Here is a 22,208-nt window from a genome sequence, read left to right as displayed (position 1 = left end):
GTGTTTGCTAACTCTCATTAGGGACTGTAAAGGAAACACTCGCTGTGAGACACCATTTCAGACATAGGTGTTGTTGAATACATTTTGCCTCCTCAGATTGGTCATAGAAATCTTAGCTAAACTTTCAGTATGAGAGGTAACTAGCTGAAATATCTCCACTGTGCTTTCAAGCAAGCATTTCTACTTTTGCTTGTGGGAACAAGCCAACTACTTGGCCACCTTTTTTCATGATCATGAAACTCCTTTTTTCTTCATTGTTGGCGTATTTCAGCACCCTATCTCTAGATTGTTTAGTCATTTCCTACCAAATATCTTGCCTGTCACAGCCCACTTTCTAGAAAAGATGAAGTCTCCCTCTTTTATGCCTTCAATAAGCTGACTCAGTCTTCTCACTAAAGCAAAGGATATCCACCAACATGCATGTGTGGGCCAGTGGCGCGATGGATAACGCGTCTCACTACAGATCAGAAGATTGTAGGTTCGAATCCTACATGGCTCGAGTCGCTTGCCGTGATCGTATAGTGGTTAGTACTCTGCGTTGTGGCCGCAGCAACCCCGGTTCGAATCCGGGTCACAGCATCTTACTTTTACTGAATTGCTAGAGTCTTTTCAAACTCCTGTCCGAAATTCCTTGTTACAGATATGTTCTCCCAACACCTGTTCATTAGAGGCTGTGAGTGTTCAAGACCATCTTTCATTCGCTTTGGAAGAAAGTCTGACACAAATGGAAGAAATTGGTAGGTGTGCATGGTTTCCCTCGTGTTAAAATCATCTTTTTGTAGGCGGTGTTTGCTAACTCTCATGTGGGACTGTAAAGGAAACACTCGCTGTGAGACACCATTTCAGACATAGGTGTTGTTGAATACATTTTGCCTCCTCAGATTGGTCATAGAAATCTTAGCTAAACTTTCAGTATGAGAGGTAACTAGCTGAAATATCTCCACTGTGCTTTCAAGCAAGCATTTCTACTTTTCCTTGTGGGAACAAGCCAACTACTTGGCCACCTTTTTTCATGATCATGAAACTCCTTTTTTCTTCATTGTTGGCGTATTTTAGCACCCTATCTCTAGATTGTTTAGTCATTTCCTACCAAATATCTTGCCTGTCACAGCCCACTTTCTAGAAAAGATGAAGTCTCCCTCTTTTATGCCTTCAATAAGCTGACTCAGTCTTCTCACTAAAGCAAAGGATATCCACCAATGTGCATGTGTGGGCAAGTGGCGCAATGGCTAACGCTTCTGACTACGCATCAGAAGATTGTAGGTTCGACTCCTACCTGGCTCGAGTCACTTTCCGTGATCGTATAGTGGTTAGTACTCTGCGTTGTGGCCGCAGCAACCCTGGTTCGAATCCGGGTCACGGCATCCTACTTTTACTGAATTGCTAGAGTCTTTTCAAACTCCTGTCCAAAATTCCTTGTTACAGATATGTTCTCCCAACACCTGTTCATTAGAGGCTGCGAGTGTTCAAGACCATCTTTCATTCGCTTTGGAAGAAAGTCTGACACAAATGGAAGACATTGGTAGGTGTGCATGGTTTCCCTCGTGTTAAAATCATCTTTTTGTAGGCGGTGTTTGCTAACTCTCATTAGGGACTGTAAAGGAAACACTCGCTGTGAGACACCATTTCAGACATAGGTGTTGTTGAATACATTTTGCCTCCTCAGATTGATCATAGAAATCTTAGCTAAACTTTCAGTATGAGAGGTAACTAGCTGAAATATCTCCACTGTGCTTTCAAGCAAGCATTTCTACTTTTGCTTGTGGGAACAAGCCAACTACTTGGCCACCTTTTTTCATGATCATGAAACTCCTTTTTTCTTCATTGTTGGCGTATTTCAGCACCCTATCTCTAGATTGTTTAGTCATTTCCTACCAAATATCTTGCCTGTCACAGCCCACTTTCTAGAAAAGATGAAGTCTCCCTCTTTTATGCCTTCAATAAGCTGACTCAGTCTTCTCACTAAAGCAAAGGATATCCACCAACGTGCATGTGTGGGCCAGTGGCGCAATGGATAACGAGTCTGACTGCGGATCAGAAGATTGTAGGTTCGACTCCTACCTGGCTCGAGTCACTTGCCTTGATCGTATAGTGGTTAGTACTCTGCGTTGTGGCCGCAGCAACCCCGGTTCGAATCCGGTTCACGGCATCCTACTTTTACTGAATTGCTAGAGTCTTTTCAAACTCCTGTCCGAAATTCCTTGTTACAGATATGTTCTCCCAACACCTGTTCATTAGAGGCTGCGAGTGTTCAAGACCATCTTTCATTCGCTTTGGAAGAAAGTCTGACACAAATGGAAGAAATTGGTAGGTGTGCATGGTTTCCCTCGTGTTAAAATCATCTTTTTGTAGGCGGTGTTTGCTAACTCTCATTAGACACCATTTCAGACATAGGTGTTGTTGAATACATTTTGCCTCCTCAGATTGGTCATAGAAATCTTAGCTAAACTTTCAGTATGAGAGGTAACTAGCTGAAATATCTCCACTGTGCTTTCAAGCAAGCATTTCTACTTTTGCTTGTGGGAACAAGCCAACTACTTGGCCACCTTTTTTCATGATCATGAAACTCCTTTTTTTCTTCATTGTTGGCGTATTTTAGCACCCTATCTCTAGATTGTTTAGTCATTTCCTACCAAATATCTTTTTTTTTTTTTTTTTTTATTATTTTATAAACATAAAATGCAGAATGATGCATAACAATTTAAAATCTAATCATCTTAGTAGCTGAATATCAAAAATATTATACATATGAAAAATAGACATTTATCTCTTCTGCATATAGTGAACAACAAAAATATTACATCACATAGACATACAAAACTTACAGTTGATTCTATCTGTCTTTACTAAATTAATAGATAAACTCAAAAGTGTGATTTTTACGGAGTTATCTAAGTAGGTAATTTTCATTTTATGGATCTAGTTTGCCATCAATCACTAGGTCTATCCATTTCTCCCATGATTTATACCTTTCAGGATTCCAGAGAGATTGAGCTAATATACCTTTTTCCATACGGCATTGATATAATAACTGGGATTTTATTTTGATCCACAAAATTGGGGCCGAAGATCTCCAATTTCTGGCGATCTCTATTTTAATTGCCGTTAATAAATGGAGAAGGAATGTTATATTTTTTTTCTCATTATTTGGCAGATTTAAATGGAGTAACGCTCTTTCGGGCGTTAGTTTCCAGTGTTTCCCAAAAACATGGGCTAGTTTATATGAAATCTGTTGCCAAAGTTTTCGAATTGGGTTACAATTCCACCAAATATGAACCATATCTCCCCTATCTGCGCCACAACGCCAACAATTTGGGAGATTGGTAGGGAACATTTTTGCCAAGGCAAAAGGGACCAGATACCACCTGTTCATAATTTTAAATTGTAACTCGTTTAAATTTAAACAATGTATATTTTTATAAGTGGTATTTAGCGCTTTGTTCCAATCTTCAATTTTAATTTTGATATCTAAATCTCTCTCCCATTTTACTAATGCTGAAGGAATACATTCTTTTTTACATAACCTAATCAAGTTTAGGGCTTTTGTCAGTTGTTTCCTGCTATCGTCTCCTTCTACTACTTGTTTAAACAAGTTATACACTGTTAAATTAATATTTTGAGGTAAGGAGTCTAAAAGATAGCTCTTAACCCTTAAATATCTGAAACAGTCCTCTATTGGGAGATTAAATTCTTGTTGAAGTTGATTAAAGGTCTTAAGTGTATCTCCCTGCATAAGATCTCTTATTAATATTATGCCCTTTTGTTTCCAACTGGATAGCTTTAAATTTTCATTCGTGTGTTCTATTATAGATAGTGGGAGACTAGTTATTATCAGGTTTGCAAGTCCAAGTTTGGCTTTAACCCAATGCCAATTTCTTACAAGATGTTGAAGAGCTAGGCTAGTTCCTGATTCGGTATATTTAATAGCTTTCATAGAGGAGATCCAGAATAAGGACTGTAATTCTTTATGGGGGTATTTCTTTGGAAATTCTTCTCTATACCATAATTCCTGTTGCGCTTTATTATTTTGTGTCTGCATCGCATGTGTAAACAAGGCCGCTAGAGCATATTCACTCACAAGGGGGAGTCCTAAGCCACCTTTATTCTTCTTTTTAGCCATTATTTGCAGTTTTAAAATAGGTTTTTTTGATCCCCATATAAACTTGTTAATCTGTTGCTGAATTAAGTCTAACCAGCTTGCAGGAACCATATGCGGGATCATCCTGAATATATATAAGAATTTAGGCAGAATATATGAGTTAGTTACATTTAGTCTACCCCACCAAGAAATAAAAAGTCCTCGCCAATTTTTAAAGGAAACGTTCATGTCCTTAATTAAAGGGAGGAGATTAATCTCCATCCAAAGTTTTGGCGTTTTATTAATTTTTATTCCTAAATAGGTTAGGGAGTCATCGGCCCATTTAAAACCGAATGATTCAATTTGTTGCTTTTGAGTACTATCAAGGTTGTAAGCAAGGGCAATCGATTTATCGATGTTTAGCTTGTAATTAGATACGTAGCTGTACTGGTCTATCCAATTCATAATATGATTAAGTGATGTTATTGGATCTTTAACCGTCAGTAATATGTCGTCTGCATATAATTTTATTTTTTTTGTGTACCCTCTTTTCCACATCCCTTAATGCTTTGATCTGCTCTAATATCCCTTGCGAGTGGCTCCAAGGATAAAACATAAAGGAGTGGAGAAAGAGGGCAACCCTGGCGTGTGCCATTAGTAAAAGGAAACCATGACGATTTAATGCCCGGACCTACCACTTTACCCATAGGTTTATTATACAGATTTCCTACCAAATATCTTGCCTGTCACAGCCCACTTTCTAGAAAAGATGAAGTCTCCCTCTTTTATGCCTTCAATAAGCTAACTCAGTCTTCTCACTAAAGCAAAGGATATCCAGCAACATTCATGTGTGGGCCAGTGGCGCAAAGGATAACACGTCTGACTACGGATCAGAAGTTTGTAGGTTCGACTCCTACCTGCCTCGAGTCACTTGCTGTGATCGTATAGTGGGTAGTACTCTATGTTGTGGCCTCAGCAACCCCTGTTCGAATCCAGGTCACAGCATCCTACTTTTACTGAATTGCTAGAGTCTTTTCAAACTCCTGTCCAAAATTCCTTGTTACAGATATGTTCTCCCAACACCTGTTCATTAGAGACTGCGAGTGTTCAAGACCATCTTTCATTCGCTTTGGAAGAAAATCTGACACAAATGGAAGAAATTGTTAGGTGTGCATGGTTTCCCTCGTGTTAAAATCATCTTTTTGTAGGCGGTGTTTGCTAACTCTCATTAGGGACTGTAAAGGAAACACTCGCTGTGAGACACCATTTCAGACATAGGTGTTGTTGAATAAATTTTGCCTCCTCAGATTGGTCATAGAAATCTTAGCTAAACTTTCAGTATGAGAGGTAACTAGCTGAAATATCTCCACTGTGCTTTCAAGCAAGCATTTCTACTTTTGCTTGTGGGAACAAGCCAACTACTTGGCCACCTTTTTTCATGATCATGAAACTCCTTTTTTTCTTCATTGTTGGCGTATTTTAGCACCCTATCTCTAGATTGTTTAGTCATTTCCTACCAAATATCTTGCCTGTCACAGCCCACTTTCTAGAAAAGATGAAGTCTCCCTCTTTTATGCCTTCAATAAGCTAACTCAGTCTTCTCACTAAAGCAAAGGATATCCAGTAACGTGCATGTGTGGGCCAGTGGCGCAATGGATAACGCGTCTGACTACGGGTCAGAAAATTGTAGGTTTGATTCCTACCTGGCTCGAGTCACTTGCCGTGATCGTATAGTGGTTAGTACTCTCCGTTGTGGCCGCAGCAACCCCGGTTTGAATCCGGGTCACAGCATCCTACTTTTGCTGAATTGCTAGAGTCTTTTCAAACTCCTGTCCAAAATTCCTTGTTACAGATATGTTCTCCCAACACCTGTTCATTAGAGGCTGCGAGTGTTCAAGACCATCTTTCATTCGCTTTGGAAGAAAGTCTGACACAAATGGAAGACATTGGTAGGTGTGCATGGTTTCCCTCGTGTTAAAATCATCTTTTTGTAGGCGGTGTTTGCTAACTCTCATTAGGGACTGTAAAGGAAACACTCGCTGTGAGACACCATTTCAGACATAGGTGTTGTTGAATACATTTTGCCTCCTCAGATTGGTCATAGAAATCTTAGCTAAACTTTCAGTATGAGAGGTAACTAGCTGAAATATCTCCACTGTGCTTTCAAGCAAGCATTTCTACTTTTGCTTGTGGGAACAAGCCAACTACTTTGCCACCTTTTTTCATGATCATGAAACTCCTTTTTTCTTCATTGTTGGCGTATTTTAGCACCCTATCTCTAGATTGTTTAGTCATTTCCTACCAAATATCTTGCCTGTCACAGCCCACTTTCTAGAAAAGATGAAGTCTCCCTCTTTTATGCCTTCAATAAGCTGACTCAGTCTTCTCACTAAAGCAAAGGATATCCAGCAACGTGCATGTGTGGGCCAGTGGCGCAATGGATAACGCGTCTGACTACGGATCAGGAGAGTGTAGGTTCGACTCCTACCTGGCTCGAGTCACTTGCTGTGATCGTGTAGTGGTTAGTACTCTGCGTTGTGGCCGCAGCAACCCAGGTTCGAATCTGGGTCACGGCATCCTACTCTTACTGAATTGTTACAGTCTTTTCAAACTCCTGTCCAAAATTCCTTGTTACAGATATGTTCTCCCAACACCTGTTCATTAGAGGCTGCGAGTGTTCAAGACCATCTTTCATTCGCTTTGGAAGAAAGTCTGACACAAATGGAAGACATTGGTAGGTGTGCATGGTTTCCCTCGTGTTAAAATCATCTTTTTGTAGGCGGTGTTTGCTAACTCTCATTAGGGACTGTAAAGGAAACACTCGCTGTGAGACACCATTTCAGACATAGGTGTTGTTGAATACATTTTGCCTCCTCAGATTGGTCATAGAAATCTTAGCTAAACTTTCAGTATGAGAGGTAACTAGCTGAAATATCTCCACTGTGCTTTCAAGCAAGCATTTCTACTTTTGCTTGTGGGAACAAGCCAACTACTTGGCCACCTTTTTTCATGATCATGAAACTCCTTTTTTCTTCATTGTTGGCGTATTTTAGCACCCTATCTCTAGATTGTTTAGTCATTTCCTACCAAATATCTTGCCTGTCACAGCCCACTTTCTAGAAAAGATGAAGTCTCCCTCTTTCATGCCTTCAATAAGCTAACTCAGTCTTCTCACTAAAGCAAAGGATATCCAGCAACATTCATGTGTGGGCCAGTGGCACAATGGATAACGCATGTGACTACATATCAGAAGATTGTAGGTTCGACTCCTACCTGGCTCGAGTCACTTGCCGTGATCGTATAGTGGTTAGTACTCTGCGTTGTGGCCGCAGCAACCCCGGTTCGAATCCAAGTCACGGCATCTTACTTTTGCTGAATTGCTAGAGTCTTTTCAAACTCCTGTCCAAAATTCCTTGTTACAGATATGTTCTCCCAACACCTGTTCATTAGAGGCTGCGAGTGTTCAAGACCATCTTTCATTCGCTTTGGAAGAAAGTCTGACACAAATGGAAGACATTGGTAGGTGTGCATGGTTTCCCTCGTGTTAAAATCATCTTTTTGTAGGCGGTGTTTGCTAACTCTCATTAGGGACTGTAAAGGAAACACTCGCTGTGAGACACCATTTCAGACATAGGTGTTGTTGAATACATTTTGCCTCCTCAGATTGATCATAGAAATCTTAGCTAAACTTTCAGTATGAGAGGTAACTAGCTGAAATATCTCCACTGTGCTTTCAAGCAAGCATTTCTACTTTTGCTTGTGGGAACAAGCCAACTACTTGGCCACCTTTTTTCATGGTCATGAAACTCCTTTTTTCTTCATTGTTGGCGTATTTTAGCACCCTATCTCTAGATTGTTTAGTCATTTCCTACCAAATATCTTGCCTGTCACAGCCCACTTTCTAGAAAAGATGAAGTCTCCCTCTTTTATGCCTTCAATAAGCTAACTCAGTCTTCTCACTAAAGCAAAGGATATCCAGTAACGTGCATGTGTGGGCCAGTGGCGCAATGGATAACGCGTCTGACTACGGGTCAGAAAATTGTAGGTTTGATTCCTACCTGGCTCGAGTCACTTGCCGTGATCGTATAGTGGTTAGTACTCTCCGTTGTGGCCGCAGCAACCCCGGTTTGAATCCGGGTCACAGCATCCTACTTTTGCTGAATTGCTAGAGTCTTTTCAAACTCCTGTCCAAAATTCCTTGTTACAGATATGTTCTCCCAACACCTGTTCATTAGAGGCTGCGAGTGTTCAAGACCATCTTTCATTCGCTTTGGAAGAAAGTCTGACACAAATGGAAGACATTGGTAGGTGTGCATGGTTTCCCTCGTGTTAAAATCATCTTTTTGTAGGCGGTGTTTGCTAACTCTCATTAGGGACTGTAAAGGAAACACTCGCTGTGAGACACCATTTCAGACATAGGTGTTGTTGAATACATTTTGCCTCCTCAGATTGATCATAGAAATCTTAGCTAAACTTTCAGTATGAGAGGTAACTAGCTGAAATATCTCCACTGTGCTTTCAAGCAAGCATTTCTACTTTTGCTTGTGGGAACAAGCCAACTACTTGGCCACCTTTTTTCATGGTCATGAAACTCCTTTTTTCTTCATTGTTGGCGTATTTTAGCACCCTATCTCTAGATTGTTTAGTCATTTCCTACCAAATATCTTGCCTGTCACAGCCCACTTTCTAGAAAAGATGAAGTCTCCCTCTTTTATGCCTTCAATAAGCTGACTCAGTCTTCTCACTAAAGCAAAGGATATCCACCAACGTGCATGTGTGGGCCAGTGGCGCAATGGATAACGCATCTGTCTACGGATCAGAAGATTGTAGGTTCGACTCCTACCTGGCTCGAGTCACTTGCCGTGATCATATAGTGGTTAGTACTCTGCGTTGTGGCAGCAGCAACCCCGGTTCAAATCCGGGTCACAGCATCCAACTTTTACTGAATTGCTAGAGTCTTTTCAAACTCCTGTCCAAAATTCCTTGTTACAGATATGTTCTCCCAACACCTGTTCATTAGAGGCTGTGAGTGTTCAAGACCATCTTTCATTCGCTTTGGAAGAAAGTCTGACACAAATGGAAGAAATTGGTAGGTGTGCATTGTTTCCCTCGTGTTAAAATCATCTTTTTGTAGGCGGTGTTTGCTAACTCTCATTTGGGACTGTAAAGGAAACACTCGCTGTGAGACACCATTTCAGACATAGGTGTTGTTGAATACATTTTGCCTCCTCAGATTGGTCATAGAAATCTTAGCTAAACTTTCAGTATGAGAGGTAACTAGCTGAAATATCTCCACTGTGCTTTCAAGCAAGCATTTCTACTTTTGCTTGTGGGAACAAGCCAACTACTTGGCCACCTTTTTTCATGATCATGAAACTCCTTTTTTCTTCATTGTTGGCGTATTTTAGCACCCTATCTCTAGATTGTTTAGTCATTTCCTACCAAATATCTTGCCTGTCACAGCCCACTTTCTAGAAAAGATGAAGTCTCCCTCTTTTATGCCTTCAATAAGCTAACTCAGTCTTCTCACTAAAGCAAAGGATATCCAGCAACATTCACGTCTTGGCCAGTGGCACAATGGATAACACTTGTGACTACATATCAGAAGATTGTAGGTTCGACTCCTACTTGGCTCTAGTCACTTTCCGTGATCGTATAGTGGTTAGTACTCTGCGTTGTGGCCGCAGCAACCCTGCTTTGAATGCGAGTCACGGCATCCTACTTTTGCTGAATTGCTAGAGTCTTTTCAAACTCCTGTCCAAAATTCCTTGTTACAGATATGTTCTCCCAACACCTGTTCATTAGAGGCTGCGAGTGTTGAAGACCATCTTTCATTCGCTTTGGAAGAAAGTCTGACACAAATGGAAGAAATTGGTAGGTGTGCATGGTTTCCCTCGTGTTAAAATCATCTTTTTGTAGGCGGTGTTTGCTAACTCTCATGTGGGACTGTAAGGGAAACACTCGCTGTGAGACACCATTTCAGACATAGGTGTTGTTGAATACATTTTGCCTCCTCAGATTGATCATAGAAATCTTAGCTAAACTTTCAGTATGAGAGGTAACTAGCTGAAATATCTCCACTGTGCTTTCAAGCAAGCATTTCTACTTTTGCTTGTGGGAACAAGCCAACTACTTGGCCACCTTTTTTCATGATCATGAAACTCCTTTTTTCTTCATTGTTGGCGAATTTCAGCACCCTATTTCTAGATTGTTTAGTCATTTCCTACCAAATATCTTGCCTGTCACAGCCCACTTTCTAGAAAAGATGAAGTCTCCCTCTTTTATGCCTTCAATAAGCTGACTCAGTCTTCTCACTAAAGCAAAGGATATCCACCAACGTGCATGTGTGGGCCAGTGGCGCAATGGATAACGCGTCTGACTACGGATCAGAAGATTGTAGGTTCAACTCCTACCTGGCTCGAGTCACTTGCCGTGATCGTATAGTGGTTAGTACTCTGCGTTGTGGCTGCAGCAACCCCGGTTCGAATCCGGTTCACGGCATCCTACTTTTACTGAATTGCTAGAGTCTTTTCAAACTCCTGTCCGAAATTCCTTGTTACAGATATGTTCTCCCAACACCTGTTCATTAGAGGCTGCGAGTGTTCAAGACCATCTTTCATTCGCTTTGGAAGAAAGTCTGACACAAATGGAAGAAATTGGTAGGTGTGCATGGTTTCCCTCGTGTTAAAATCATCTTTTTGTAGGCGGTGTTTGCTAACTCTCATTAGGGACTGTAAGGGAAACACTCGCTGTGAGACACCATTTCAGACATAGGTGTTGTTGAATACATTTTGCCTCCTCAGATTGGTCATAGAAATCTTAGCTAAACTTTCAGTATGAGAGGTAACTAGCTGAAATATCTCCACTGTGCTTTCAAGCAAGCATTTCTACTTTTGCTTGTGGGAACAAGCCAACTACTTGGCCACCTTTTTTCATGATCATGAAACTCCTTTTTTTCTTCATTGTTGGCGTATTTTAGCACCCTATCTCTAGATTGTTTAGTCATTTCCTACCAAATATCTTGCCTGTCACAGCCCACTTTCTAGAAAAGATGAAGTCTCCCTCTTTTATGCCTTCAATAAGCTAACTCAGTCTTCTCACTAAAGCAAAGGATATCCAGTAACGTGCATGTGTGGGCCAGTGGCGCAATGGATAACGCGTCTGACTACGGATCAGAAAATTGTAGGTTTGATTCCTACCTGGCTCAAGTCACTTGCTGTCATCATATAGTGGTTAGCACTCTGCGTTGTGGCCACAGCAACCCTGGTTCGAATCCGGGTCACGGCATCCTACTTTTACTGAATTGCTAGAGTCTTTTCAAACTCCTGTCCAAAATTCCTTGTTACAGATATGTTCTCCCAACACCTGTTCATTAGAGGCTGCGAGTGTTCAAGACCATCTTTCATTCGCTTTGGAAGAAAGTCTGACACAAATGGAAGAAATTGGTAGGTGTGCATGGTTTCCCTCGTGTTAAAATCATCTTTTTGTAGGCGGTGTTTGCTAACTCTCATTAGGGACTGTAAAGGAAACACTCGCTGTGAGACACCATTTCAGACATAGGTGTTGTTGAATACATTTTGCCTCCTCAGATTGATCATAGAAATCTTAGCTAAACTTTCAGTATGAGAGGTAACTAGCTGAAATATCTCCACTGTGCTTTCAAGCAAGCATTTCTACTTTTGCTTGTGGGAACAAGCCAACTACTTGGCCACCTTTTTTCATGATCATGAAACTCCTTTTTTCTTCATTGTTGGCGAATTTCAGCACCCTATTTCTAGATTGTTTAGTCATTTCCTACCAAATATCTTGCCTGTCACAGCCCACTTTCTAGAAAAGATGAAGTCTCCCTCTTTTATGCCTTCAATAAGCTGACTCAGTCTTCTCACTAAAGCAAAGGATATCCACCAACATGCATGTGTGGGCCAGTGGCGCAATGGATAACGCGTCTGACTACGGATCAGAAGATTGTAGGTTCAACTCCTACCTGGCTCGAGTCACTTGCCGTGATCGTATAGTGGTTAGTACTCTGCGTTGTGGCCGCAGCAACCCCGGTTCGAATCCGGGTCACGGCATCCTACTTTTACTGAATTGCTAGAGTCTTTTCAAACTCCTGTCCGAAATTCCTTGTTACAGATATGTTCTCCCAACACCTGTTCATTAGAGGCTGCGAGTGTTCAAGACCATCTTTCATTCGCTTTGGAAGAAAGTCTGACACAAATGGAAGAAATTGGTAGGTGTGCATGGTTTCCCTCGTGTTAAAATCATCTTTTTGTAGGCGGTGTTTGCTAACTCTCATTAGGGACTGTAAGGGAAACACTCGCTGTGAGACACCATTTCAGACATAGGTGTTGTTGAATACATTTTGCCTCCTCAGATTGGTCATAGAAATCTTAGCTAAACTTTCAGTATGAGAGGTAACTAGCTGAAATATCTCCACTGTGCTTTCAAGCAAGCATTTCTACTTTTGCTTGTGGGAACAAGCCAACTACTTGGCCACCTTTTTTCATGATCATGAAACTCCTTTTTTTCTTCATTGTTGGCGTATTTTAGCACCCTATCTCTAGATTGTTTAGTCATTTCCTACCAAATATCTTGCCTGTCACAGCCCACTTTCTAGAAAAGATGAAGTCTCCCTCTTTTATGCCTTCAATAAGCTAACTCAGTCTTCTCACTAAAGCAAAGGATATCCAGTAACGTGCATGTGTGGGCCAGTGGCGCAATGGATAACGCGTCTGACTACGGATCAGAAGATTGTAGGTTCGACTCCTGCCTGGCTAGAGTCACTTGCTGTGATCGTATAGTGGTTAGTACTCTGCGTTGTGGCCGCAGCAACCCTGGTTCGAATCCAGGTCACGGCATCCTACTTTTACTGAATTGCTAGAGTCTTTTCAAACTCCTGTCCAAAATTCCTTGTTACAGATATGTTCTCCCAACACCTGTTCATTAGAGGCTGCGAGTGTTCAAGACCATCTTTCATTCGCTTTGGAAGAAAGTCTGACACAAATGGAAGAAATTGTTAGGTGTGCATGGTTTCCCTCGTGTTAAAATCATCTTTTTGTAGGCGGTGTTTGCTAACTCTCATTAGGGACTGTAAAGGAAACACTCGCTGTGAGACACCATTTCAGACATAGGTGTTGTTGAATACATTTTGCCTCCTCAGATTGGTCATAGAAATCTTAGCTAAACTTTCAGTATGAGAGGTAACTAGCTGAAATATCTCCACTGTGCTTTCAAGCAAGCATTTCTACTTTTGCTTGTGGGAACAAGCCAACTACTTGGCCACCTTTTTTCATGATCATGAAACTCCTTTTTTCTTCATTGTTGGCGTATTTCAGCACCCTATCTCTAGATTGTTTAGTCATTTCCTACCAAATATCTTGCCTGTCACAGCCCACTTTCTAGAAAAGATGAAGTCTCCCTCTTTTATGCCTTCAATAAGATGACTCAGTCTTCTCACTAAAGCAAAGGATATCCACCAACGTGCATGTGTGGGCCAGTGGCGCAATGGATAACGCGTCTCACTACAGATCAGAAGATTGTAGGTTCGAATCCTACATGGCTCGAGTCGCTTGCCGTGATCGTATAGTGGTTAGTACTCTGCGTTGGGCCGCAGCAACCCCGGTTCGAATCCGGGTCACGGCATCTTACTTTTACTGAATTGCTAGAGTCTTTTCAAACTCCTGTCCGAAATTCCTTGTTACAGATATGTTCTCCCAACACCTGTTCATTAGAGGCTGTGAGTGTTCAAGACCAACTTTCATTCGCTTTGGAAGAAAGTCTGACACAAATGGAAGAAATTGGTAGGTGTGCATGGTTTCCCTCGTGTTAAAATCATCTTTTTGTAGGCAGTGTTTGCTAACTCTCATGTGGGACTGTAAAGGAAACACTCGCTGTGAGACACCATTTCAGACATAGGTGTTGTTGAATACATTTTGCCTCCTCAGATTGGTCATAGAAATCTTAGCTAAACTTTCAGTATGAGAGGTAACTAGCTGAAATATCTCCACTGTGCTTTCAAGCAAGCATTTCTACTTTTGCTTGTGGGAACAAGCCAACTACTTGGCCACCTTTTTTCATGATCATGAAACTCCTTTTTTCTTCATTGTTGGCGTATTTTAGCACCCTATCTCTAGATTGTTTAGTCATTTCCTACCAAATATCTTGCCTGTCACAGCCCACTTTCTAGAAAAGATGAAGTCTCCCTCTTTTATGCCTTCAATAAGCTGACTCAGTCTTCTCACTAAAGCAAAGGATATCCACCAACATGCATGTGTGGGCCAGTGGCGCAATGGATAACGCGTCTGACTACGGATCAGAAGATTGTAGGTTCGACTCCTACCTGGCTCAAGTCACTTGCCGTGATCGTATAGTGGTTAGTACTCTGCGTTGTGGCCGCAGCAACCCCGGTTCGAATCCGGGTCACAGCATCCTACTTTTACTGAATTGCTAGAGTCTTTTCAAACTCCTGTCCGAAATTCCTTGTTACAGATATGTTCTCCCAACACCTGTTCATTAGAGGCTGTGAGTGTTCAAGACCATCTTTCATTCGCTTTGGAAGAAAGTCTGACACAAATGGAAGAAATTGGTAGGTGTGCATGGTTTCCCTCGTGTTAAAATCATCTTTTTGTAGGCGGTGTTTGCTAACTCTCATTAGGGACTGTAAAGGAAACACTCGCTGTGAGACACCATTTCAGACATAGGTGTTGTTGAATACATTTTGCCTCCTCAGATTGGTCATAGAAATCTTAGCTAAACTTTCAGTATGAGAGGTAACTAGCTGAAATATCTCCACTGTGCTTTCAAGCAAGCATTTCTACTTTTGCTTGTGGGAACAAGCCAACTACTTGGCCACCTTTTTTCATGATCATGAAACTCCTTTTTTTCTTCATTGTTGGCGTATTTTAGCACCCTATCTCTAGATTGTTTAGTCATTTCCTACCAAATATCTTGCCTGTCACAGCCCAGTTTCTAGAAAAGATGAAGTCTCCCTCTTTTATGCCTTCAATAAGCTAACTCAGTCTTCTCACTAAAGCAAAGGATATCCACCAACATTCATGTGTGGGCCAGTGGCGCAATGGATAACGCGTCTGACTACGGATCAGAAAATTGTAGGTTTGATTCCTACCTGGCTCAAGTCACTTGCTGTCATCTTATAGTGGTTAGCACTCTGCGTTGTGGCCACAGCAACCCTGGTTCGAATCCGGGTCACGGCATCCTACTTTTACTGAATTGCTAGAGTCTTTTCAAACTCCTGTCCAAAATTCCTTGTTACAGATATGTTCTCCCAACACCTGTTCATTAGAGGCTGCGAGTGTTCAAGACCATCTTTCATTCGCTTTGGAAGAAAGTCTGACACAAATGGAAGACATTGGTAGGTGTGCATGGTTTCCCTCGTGTTAAAATCATCTTTTTGTAGGCGGTGTTTGCTAACTCTCATGTGGGACTGTAAAGGAAACACTCGCTGTGAGACACCATTTCAGACATAGGTGTTGTTGAATACATTTTGCCTCCTCAGATTGGTCATAGAAATCTTAGCTAAACTTTCAGTATGAGAGGTAACTAGCTGAAATATCTCCACTGTGCTTTCAAGCAAAGCATTTCTACTTTTGCTTGTGGGAACAAGCCAACTACTTGGCCACCTTTTTTCATGATCATGAAACTCCTTTTTTCTTCATTGTTGCCGTATTTTAGCACCCTATCTCTAGATTGTTTAGTCATTTCCTACCAAATATCTTGCCTGTCACAGCCCACTTTCTAGAAAAGATGAAGTCTCCCTCTTTTATGCCTTCAATAAGCTGACTCAGTCTTCTCACTAAAGCAAAGGATATCCACCAACGCAAATGTGTGGGCCAGTGGCGCAACGGATAACGCGTCTGACTACGGATCAGAAGATTGTTGGTTCAACTCCTACCTGGCTCGAGTCACTTGCCGTGATCGTATAGTGGTTAGTACTCTGCGTTGTGGCCGCAGCAACCCCGGTTCGAATCCGGGTCACGGCATCCTACTTTTACTGAATTGCTAGAGTCTTTTCAAACTCCTGTCCAAAATTCCTTGTTACAGATATGTTCTCCCAACACCTGTTCATTAGAGGCTGCGAGTGTTCAAGACCATCTTTCATTCGCTTTGGAAGAAAGTCTGACACAAATGGAAGAAATTGGTAGGTGTGCATGGTTTCCCTCATGTTAAAATCATCTTTTTGTAGGCGGTGTTTGCTAACTCTCATTAGGGACTGTAAAGGAAACACTCGCTGTGAGACACCATTTCAGACATAGGTGTTGTTGAATACATTTTGCCTCCTCAGATTGATCATAGAAATCTTAGCTAAACTTTCAGTATGAGAGGTAACTAGCTGAAATATCTCCACTGTGCTTTCAAGCAAGCATTTCTACTTTTGCTTGTGGGAACAAGCCAATTACTTGGCCACCTTTTTTCATGATCATGAAACTCCTTTTTTCTTCATTGTTGGCGTATTTTAGCACCCTATCTCTAGATTGTTTAGTCATTTCCTACCAAATATCTTGCCTGTCACAGCCCACTTTCTAGAAAAGATGAAGTCTCCCTCTTTTATGCCTTCAATAAGCTGACTCAGTCTTCTCACTAAAGCAAAGGATATCCACCAACGTGCATGTGTGGGCCAGTAGCGCAATGGATAACGCGTCTGACTACGGATCAGAAGATTGTAGGTTCGACTCCTACCTGGTTTGAGTCACTTGCCGTGACCGTATAGTGGTTAGTACTCTGCGTTGTGGCCGCAGCAACCCAGGTTCGAATCCGGGTCACGGCATCCTACTTTTACTGAATTGCTAGAGTCTTTTCAAACTCCTGTCCAAAATTCCTTGTTAGAGATATGTTCTCCCAACACCTGTTCATTAGAGGCTGCGAGTGTTCAAGACCATCTTTCATTCGCTTTGGAAGAAAGTCTGACACAAATGGAAGAAATTGGTAGGTGTGCATGGTTTCCCTCGTGTTAAAATCATCTTTTTGTAGGCGGTGTTTGCTAACTCTCATTAGGGACTGTAAAGGAAACACTCGCTGTGAGACACCATTTCAGACATAGGTGTTGTTGAATACATTTTGCCCCCTCAGATTGGTCATAGAAATCTTAGCTAAACTTTCAGTATGAGAGGTAACTAGCTGAAATATCTCCACTGTGCTTTCAAGCAAGCATTTCTACTTTTGCTTGTGGGAACAAGCCAACTACTTGGCCACCTTTTTTCATGATCATGAAACTCCTTTTTTCTTCATTGTTGGCGTATTTTAGCACCCTATCTCTAGATTGTTTAGTCATTTCCTACCAAATATCTTGCCTGTCACAGCCCACTTTCTAGAAAAGATGAAGTCTCCCTCTTTTATGCCTTCAATAAGCTAACTCAGTCTTCTCACTAAAGCAAAGGATATCCAGCAACATTCATGTGTGGGCCAGTGGCACAATGGATAACGCATGTGACTACATATCAGAAGATTGTAGGTTCGACTCCTACCTGGCTTGAGTCACTTGCCGTGATCGTATAGTGGTTAGTACTCTGCGTTGTGGCCGCAGCAACCCCGGTTCGAATCCATGTCACGGCATCCTACTTTTGCTGAATTGCTAGAGTCTTTTCAAACTCCTGTCCAAAATTCCTTGTTACAGATATGTTCTCCCAACACCTGTTCATTAGAGGCTGCGAGTGTTCAAGACCATCTTTCATTCGCTTTGGAAGAAAGTCTGACACAAATGGAAGACATTGGTAGGTGTGCATGGTTTCCCTTGTGTTAAAATCATCTTTTTGTAGGCGGTGTTTGCTAACTCTCATTAGGGACTGTAAAGGAAACACTCGCTGTGAGACACCATTTCAGACATAGGTGTTGTTGAATACATTTTGCCTCCTCAGATTGATCATAGAAATCTTAGCTAAACTTTCAGTATGAGAGGTAACTAGCTGAAATATCTCCACTGTGCTTTCAAGCAAGCATTTCTACTTTTGCTTGTGGGAACAAGCCAACTACTTGGCCACCTTTTTTCATGATCATGAAACTCCTTTTTTCTTCATTGTTGGCGTATTTCAGCACCCTATCTCTAGATTGTTTAGTCATTTCCTACCAAATATCTTGCCTGTCACAGCCCACTTTCTAGAAAAGATGAAGTCTCCCTCTTTTATGCCTTCAATAAGCTGACTCAGTCTTCTCACTAAAGCAAAGGATATCCACCAACGTGCATGTGTGGGCCAGTGGCGCAATGGATAACGCGTCTGACTACGGATCAGAAGATTGTAGGTTCGACTCCTACCTGGCTCGAGTCACTTGCCGTGATCGTATAGTGGTTAGTACTCTGCGTTGTGGCCGCAGCAACCCCGGTTCGAATCCGGGTCACGGCATCCTACTTTTACTGAATTGCTAGAGTCTTTTCAAACTCCTGTCCAAAATTCCTTGTTACAGATATGTTCTCCCAACACCTGTTCATTAGAGGCTGCGAGTGTTCAAGACCATCTTTCATTCGCTTTGGAAGAAAGTCTGACACAAATGGAAGAAATTGGTAGGTGTGCATGGTTTCCCTCGTGTTAAAATCATCTTTTTGTAGGCGGTGTTTGCTAACTCTCATTAGGGACTGTAAAGGAAACACTCGCTGTGAGACACCATTTCAGACATAGGTGTTGTTGAATACATTTTGCCTCCTCAGATTGATCATAGAAATCTTAGCTAAACTTTCAGAATGAGAGGTAACTAGCTGAAATATCTCCACTGTGCTTTCAAGCAAGCATTTCTACTTTTGCTTGTGGGAACAAGCCAACTACTTGGCCACCTTTTTTCATGATCATGAAACTCCTTTTTTCTTCATTGTTGGCGAATTTCAGCACCCTATTTCTAGATTGTTTAGTCATTTCCTACCAAATATCTTGCCTGTCACAGCCCACTTTCTAGAAAAGATGAAGTCTCCCTCTTTTATGCCTTCAATAAGCTGACTCAGTCTTCTCACTAAAGCAAAGGATATCCACCAACGTGCATGTGTGGGCCAGTGGCGCAATGGATAACGCGTCTGACTACGGATCAGAAGATTGTAGGTTCGACTCCTACTTGGCTCGAGTCACTTGCCGTGATCGTATAGTGGTTAGTACTCTGCATTGTGGCCGCAGCAACCCCGGTTCGAATCCGGTTCACGGCATCCTACTTTTACTGAATTGCTAGAGTCTTTTCAAACTCCTGTCCGAAATTCCTTGTTACAGATATGTTCTCCCAACACCTGTTCATTAGAGGCTGCGAGTGTTCAAGACCATCTTTCATTCGCTTTGGAAGAAAGTCTGACACAAATGGAAGAAATTGGTAGGTGTGCATGGTTTCCCTCGTGTTAAAATCATCTTTTTGTAGGCGGTGTTTGCTAACTCTCATTAGGGACTGTAAAGGAAACACTCGCTGTGAGACACCATTTCAGACATAGGTGTTGTTGAATACATTTTGCCTCCTCAGATTGGTCATAGAAATCTTAGCTAAACTTTCAGTATGAGAGGTAACTAGCTGAAATATCTCCACTGTGCTTTCAAGCAAGCATTTCTACTTTTGCTTGTGGGAACAAGCCAACTACTTGGCCACCTTTTTTCATGATCATGAAACTCCTTTTTTTCTTCATTGTTGGCGTATTTTAGCACCCTATCTCTAGATTGTTTAGTCATTTCCTACCAAATATCTTGCCTGTCACAGCCCACTTTCTAGAAAAGATGACGTCTCCCTCTTTTATGCCTTCAATAAGCTGACTCAGTCTTCTCACTAAAGCAAAGGATATCCACCAACGTGCATGTGTGGGCCAGTGGCGCAATGGATAACGCGTCTGTCTACGGATCAGAAGATTGTAGGTTCGACTCCTACCTGGCTCGAGTCACTTGCTGTGATCGTATAGTGGTTAGTACTCTGCGTTGTGGCCGCAGCAACCCTGGTTCGAATCCAGGTCACGGCATCCAACTTTTACTGAATTGCTAGAGTCTTTTCAAACTCCTGTCCAAAATTCCTTGTTACAGATATGTTCTCCCAACACCTGTTCATTAGAGGCTGCGAGTGTTCAAGACCATCTTTCATTCGCTTTGGAAGAAAGTCTGACACAAATGGAAGAAATTGTTAGGTGTGCATGGTTTCCCTCGTGTTAAAATCATCTTTTTGTAGGCGGTGTTTGCTAACTCTCATTAGGGACTGTAAAGGAAACACTCGCTGTGAGACACCATTTCAGACATAGGTGTTGTTGAATACATTTTGCCTCCTCAGATTGGTCATAGAAATCTTAGCTAAACTTTCAGTATGAGAGGTAACTAGCTGAAATATCTCCACTGTGCTTTCAAGCAAGCATTTCTACTTTTGCTTGTGGGAACAAGCCAACTACTTGGCCACCTTTTTTCATGATCATGAAACTCCTTTTTTCTTCATTGTTGGCGTATTTCAGCACCCTATCTCTAGATTGTTTAGTCATTTCCTACCAAATATCTTGCCTGTCACAGCCCACTTTCTAGAAAAGATGACGTCTCCCTCTTTTATGCCTTCAATAAGCTGACTCAGTCTTCTCACTAAAGCAAAGGATATCCACCAACATGCATGTGTGGGCCAGTGGCGCGATGGATAACGCGTCTCACTACAGATCAGAAGATTGTAGGTTCGAATCCTACATGGCTCGAGTCGCTTGCCGTGATCGTATAGTGGTTAGTACTCTGCGTTGTGGCCGCAGCAACCCCGGTTCGAATCCGGGTCACAGCATCTTACTTTTACTGAATTGCTAGAGTCTTTTCAAACTCCTGTCCGAAATTCCTTGTTACAGATATGTTCTCCCAACACCTGTTCATTAGAGGCTGTGAGTGTTCAAGACCATCTTTCATTCGCTTTGGAAGAAAGTCTGACACAAATGGAAGAAATTGGTAGGTGTGCATGGTTTCCCTCGTGTTAAAATCATCTTTTTGTAGGCGGTGTTTGCTAACTCTCATGTGGGACTGTAAAGGAAACACTCGCTGTGAGACACCATTTCAGACATAGGTGTTGTTGAATACATTTTGCCTCCTCAGATTGGTCATAGAAATCTTAGCTAAACTTTCAGTATGAGAGGTAACTAGCTGAAATATCTCCACTGTGCTTTCAAGCAAGCATTTCTACTTTTGCTTGTGGGAACAAGCCAACTACTTGGCCACCTTTTTTCATGATCATGAAACTCCTTTTTTCTTCATTGTTGGCGTATTTTAGCACCCTATCTCTAGATTGTTTAGTCATTTCCTACCAAATATCTTGCCTGTCACAGCCCACTTTCTAGAAAAGATGAAGTCTCCCTCTTTTATGCCTTCAATAAGCTGACTCAGTCTTCTCACTAAAGCAAAGGATATCCACCAACGTGCATGTGTGGGCCAGTGGCGCAATGGATAACGAGTCTGACTGCGGATCAGAAGATTGTAGGTTCGACTCCTACCTGGCTCGAGTCACTTGCCTTGATCGTATAGTGGTTAGTACTCTGCGTTGTGGCCGCAGCAACCCCGGTTCGAATCCGGTTCACGGCATCCTTCTTTTACTGAATTGCTAGAGTCTTTTCAAACTCCTGTCCGAAATTCCTTGTTACAGATATGTTCTCCCAACACCTGTTCATTAGAGGCTGCGAGTGTTCAAGACCATCTTTCATTCGCTTTGGAAGAAAGTCTGACACAAATGGAAGAAATTGGTAGGTGTGCATGGTTTCCCTCGTGTTAAAATCATCTTTTTGTAGGCGGTGTTTGCTAACTCTCATTAGGGACTGTAAAGGAAACACTCGCTGTGAGACACCATTTCAGACATAGGTGTTGTTGAATACATTTTGCCTCCTCAGATTGGTCATAGAAATCTTAGCTAAACTTTCAGTATGAGAGGTAACTAGCTGAAATATCTCCACTGTGCTTTCAAGCAAGCATTTCTACTTTTGCTTGTGGGAACAAGCCAACTACTTGGCCACCTTTTTTCATGATCATGAAACTCCTTTTTTTCTTCATTGTTGGCGTATTTTAGCACCCTATCTCTAGATTGTTTAGTCATTTCCTACCAAATATCTTTTTTTTTTTTTTTTTTTATTATTTTATAAACATAAAATGCAGAATGATGCATAACAATTTAAAATCTAATCATCTTAGTAGCTGAATATCAAAAATATTATACATATGAAAAA

General features: G+C 41.6%; 20 non-coding genes across 20 annotated transcripts; all 20 read left to right on the top strand.

Annotated features, from left to right (window-relative positions):
• Positions 1 to 1,996: 1,996 nt before the first annotated feature.
• TRNAR-GCG (transfer RNA arginine (anticodon GCG)) lies at positions 1,997 to 2,069 on the top strand. The gene has a single exon. It is a non-coding gene; the product is annotated as a tRNA-Arg (tRNA).
• Positions 2,070 to 6,501: 4,432 nt separating this feature from the next.
• Positions 6,502 to 6,574, top strand: TRNAR-ACG (transfer RNA arginine (anticodon ACG)). The gene has a single exon. It is a non-coding gene; the product is annotated as a tRNA-Arg (tRNA).
• Positions 6,575 to 8,856: 2,282 nt separating this feature from the next.
• On the top strand, positions 8,857 to 8,929 carry TRNAR-ACG (transfer RNA arginine (anticodon ACG)). Its single transcript has one exon. It is a non-coding gene; the product is annotated as a tRNA-Arg (tRNA).
• Positions 8,930 to 10,426: 1,497 nt separating this feature from the next.
• Positions 10,427 to 10,499, top strand: TRNAR-ACG (transfer RNA arginine (anticodon ACG)). Its single transcript has one exon. It is a non-coding gene; the product is annotated as a tRNA-Arg (tRNA).
• A 713-nt stretch (positions 10,500 to 11,212) lies between these two features.
• TRNAR-ACG (transfer RNA arginine (anticodon ACG)) lies at positions 11,213 to 11,285 on the top strand. The gene has a single exon. It is a non-coding gene; the product is annotated as a tRNA-Arg (tRNA).
• A 712-nt stretch (positions 11,286 to 11,997) lies between these two features.
• Positions 11,998 to 12,070, top strand: TRNAR-ACG (transfer RNA arginine (anticodon ACG)). Its single transcript has one exon. It is a non-coding gene; the product is annotated as a tRNA-Arg (tRNA).
• Positions 12,071 to 12,078: 8 nt separating this feature from the next.
• On the top strand, positions 12,079 to 12,150 carry TRNAH-GUG (transfer RNA histidin (anticodon GUG)). Its single transcript has one exon. It is a non-coding gene; the product is annotated as a tRNA-His (tRNA).
• Positions 12,151 to 12,783: 633 nt separating this feature from the next.
• Positions 12,784 to 12,861, top strand: TRNAR-ACG (transfer RNA arginine (anticodon ACG)). Its single transcript has one exon. It is a non-coding gene; the product is annotated as a tRNA-Arg (tRNA).
• A 3-nt stretch (positions 12,862 to 12,864) lies between these two features.
• Positions 12,865 to 12,936, top strand: TRNAH-GUG (transfer RNA histidin (anticodon GUG)). The gene has a single exon. It is a non-coding gene; the product is annotated as a tRNA-His (tRNA).
• Positions 12,937 to 14,352: 1,416 nt separating this feature from the next.
• TRNAR-ACG (transfer RNA arginine (anticodon ACG)) lies at positions 14,353 to 14,425 on the top strand. The gene has a single exon. It is a non-coding gene; the product is annotated as a tRNA-Arg (tRNA).
• Positions 14,426 to 15,138: 713 nt separating this feature from the next.
• TRNAR-ACG (transfer RNA arginine (anticodon ACG)) lies at positions 15,139 to 15,211 on the top strand. The gene has a single exon. It is a non-coding gene; the product is annotated as a tRNA-Arg (tRNA).
• Positions 15,212 to 15,924: 713 nt separating this feature from the next.
• On the top strand, positions 15,925 to 15,997 carry TRNAR-ACG (transfer RNA arginine (anticodon ACG)). The gene has a single exon. It is a non-coding gene; the product is annotated as a tRNA-Arg (tRNA).
• Positions 15,998 to 16,005: 8 nt separating this feature from the next.
• TRNAH-GUG (transfer RNA histidin (anticodon GUG)) lies at positions 16,006 to 16,077 on the top strand. The gene has a single exon. It is a non-coding gene; the product is annotated as a tRNA-His (tRNA).
• Positions 16,078 to 16,709: 632 nt separating this feature from the next.
• On the top strand, positions 16,710 to 16,782 carry TRNAR-ACG (transfer RNA arginine (anticodon ACG)). Its single transcript has one exon. It is a non-coding gene; the product is annotated as a tRNA-Arg (tRNA).
• Positions 16,783 to 18,279: 1,497 nt separating this feature from the next.
• TRNAR-ACG (transfer RNA arginine (anticodon ACG)) lies at positions 18,280 to 18,352 on the top strand. The gene has a single exon. It is a non-coding gene; the product is annotated as a tRNA-Arg (tRNA).
• An 8-nt stretch (positions 18,353 to 18,360) lies between these two features.
• TRNAH-GUG (transfer RNA histidin (anticodon GUG)) lies at positions 18,361 to 18,432 on the top strand. Its single transcript has one exon. It is a non-coding gene; the product is annotated as a tRNA-His (tRNA).
• A 632-nt stretch (positions 18,433 to 19,064) lies between these two features.
• Positions 19,065 to 19,137, top strand: TRNAR-ACG (transfer RNA arginine (anticodon ACG)). The gene has a single exon. It is a non-coding gene; the product is annotated as a tRNA-Arg (tRNA).
• A 713-nt stretch (positions 19,138 to 19,850) lies between these two features.
• Positions 19,851 to 19,923, top strand: TRNAR-ACG (transfer RNA arginine (anticodon ACG)). The gene has a single exon. It is a non-coding gene; the product is annotated as a tRNA-Arg (tRNA).
• Positions 19,924 to 19,931: 8 nt separating this feature from the next.
• On the top strand, positions 19,932 to 20,003 carry TRNAH-GUG (transfer RNA histidin (anticodon GUG)). The gene has a single exon. It is a non-coding gene; the product is annotated as a tRNA-His (tRNA).
• A 1,417-nt stretch (positions 20,004 to 21,420) lies between these two features.
• Positions 21,421 to 21,493, top strand: TRNAR-GCG (transfer RNA arginine (anticodon GCG)). Its single transcript has one exon. It is a non-coding gene; the product is annotated as a tRNA-Arg (tRNA).
• Positions 21,494 to 22,208: the final 715 nt, after the last annotated feature.

This window comes from Sceloporus occidentalis, unplaced genomic scaffold (assembly GCF_023333645.1).
Source record: "Sceloporus occidentalis isolate IW3139 unplaced genomic scaffold, rSceOcc1.0.p SCAF_174, whole genome shotgun sequence".
NCBI lineage: Eukaryota > Metazoa > Chordata > Lepidosauria > Squamata > Phrynosomatidae > Sceloporus > Sceloporus occidentalis.
Note: the sequence above shows the minus strand (reverse complement) of the source record. Positions and strands in the feature narration are given on the sequence as shown.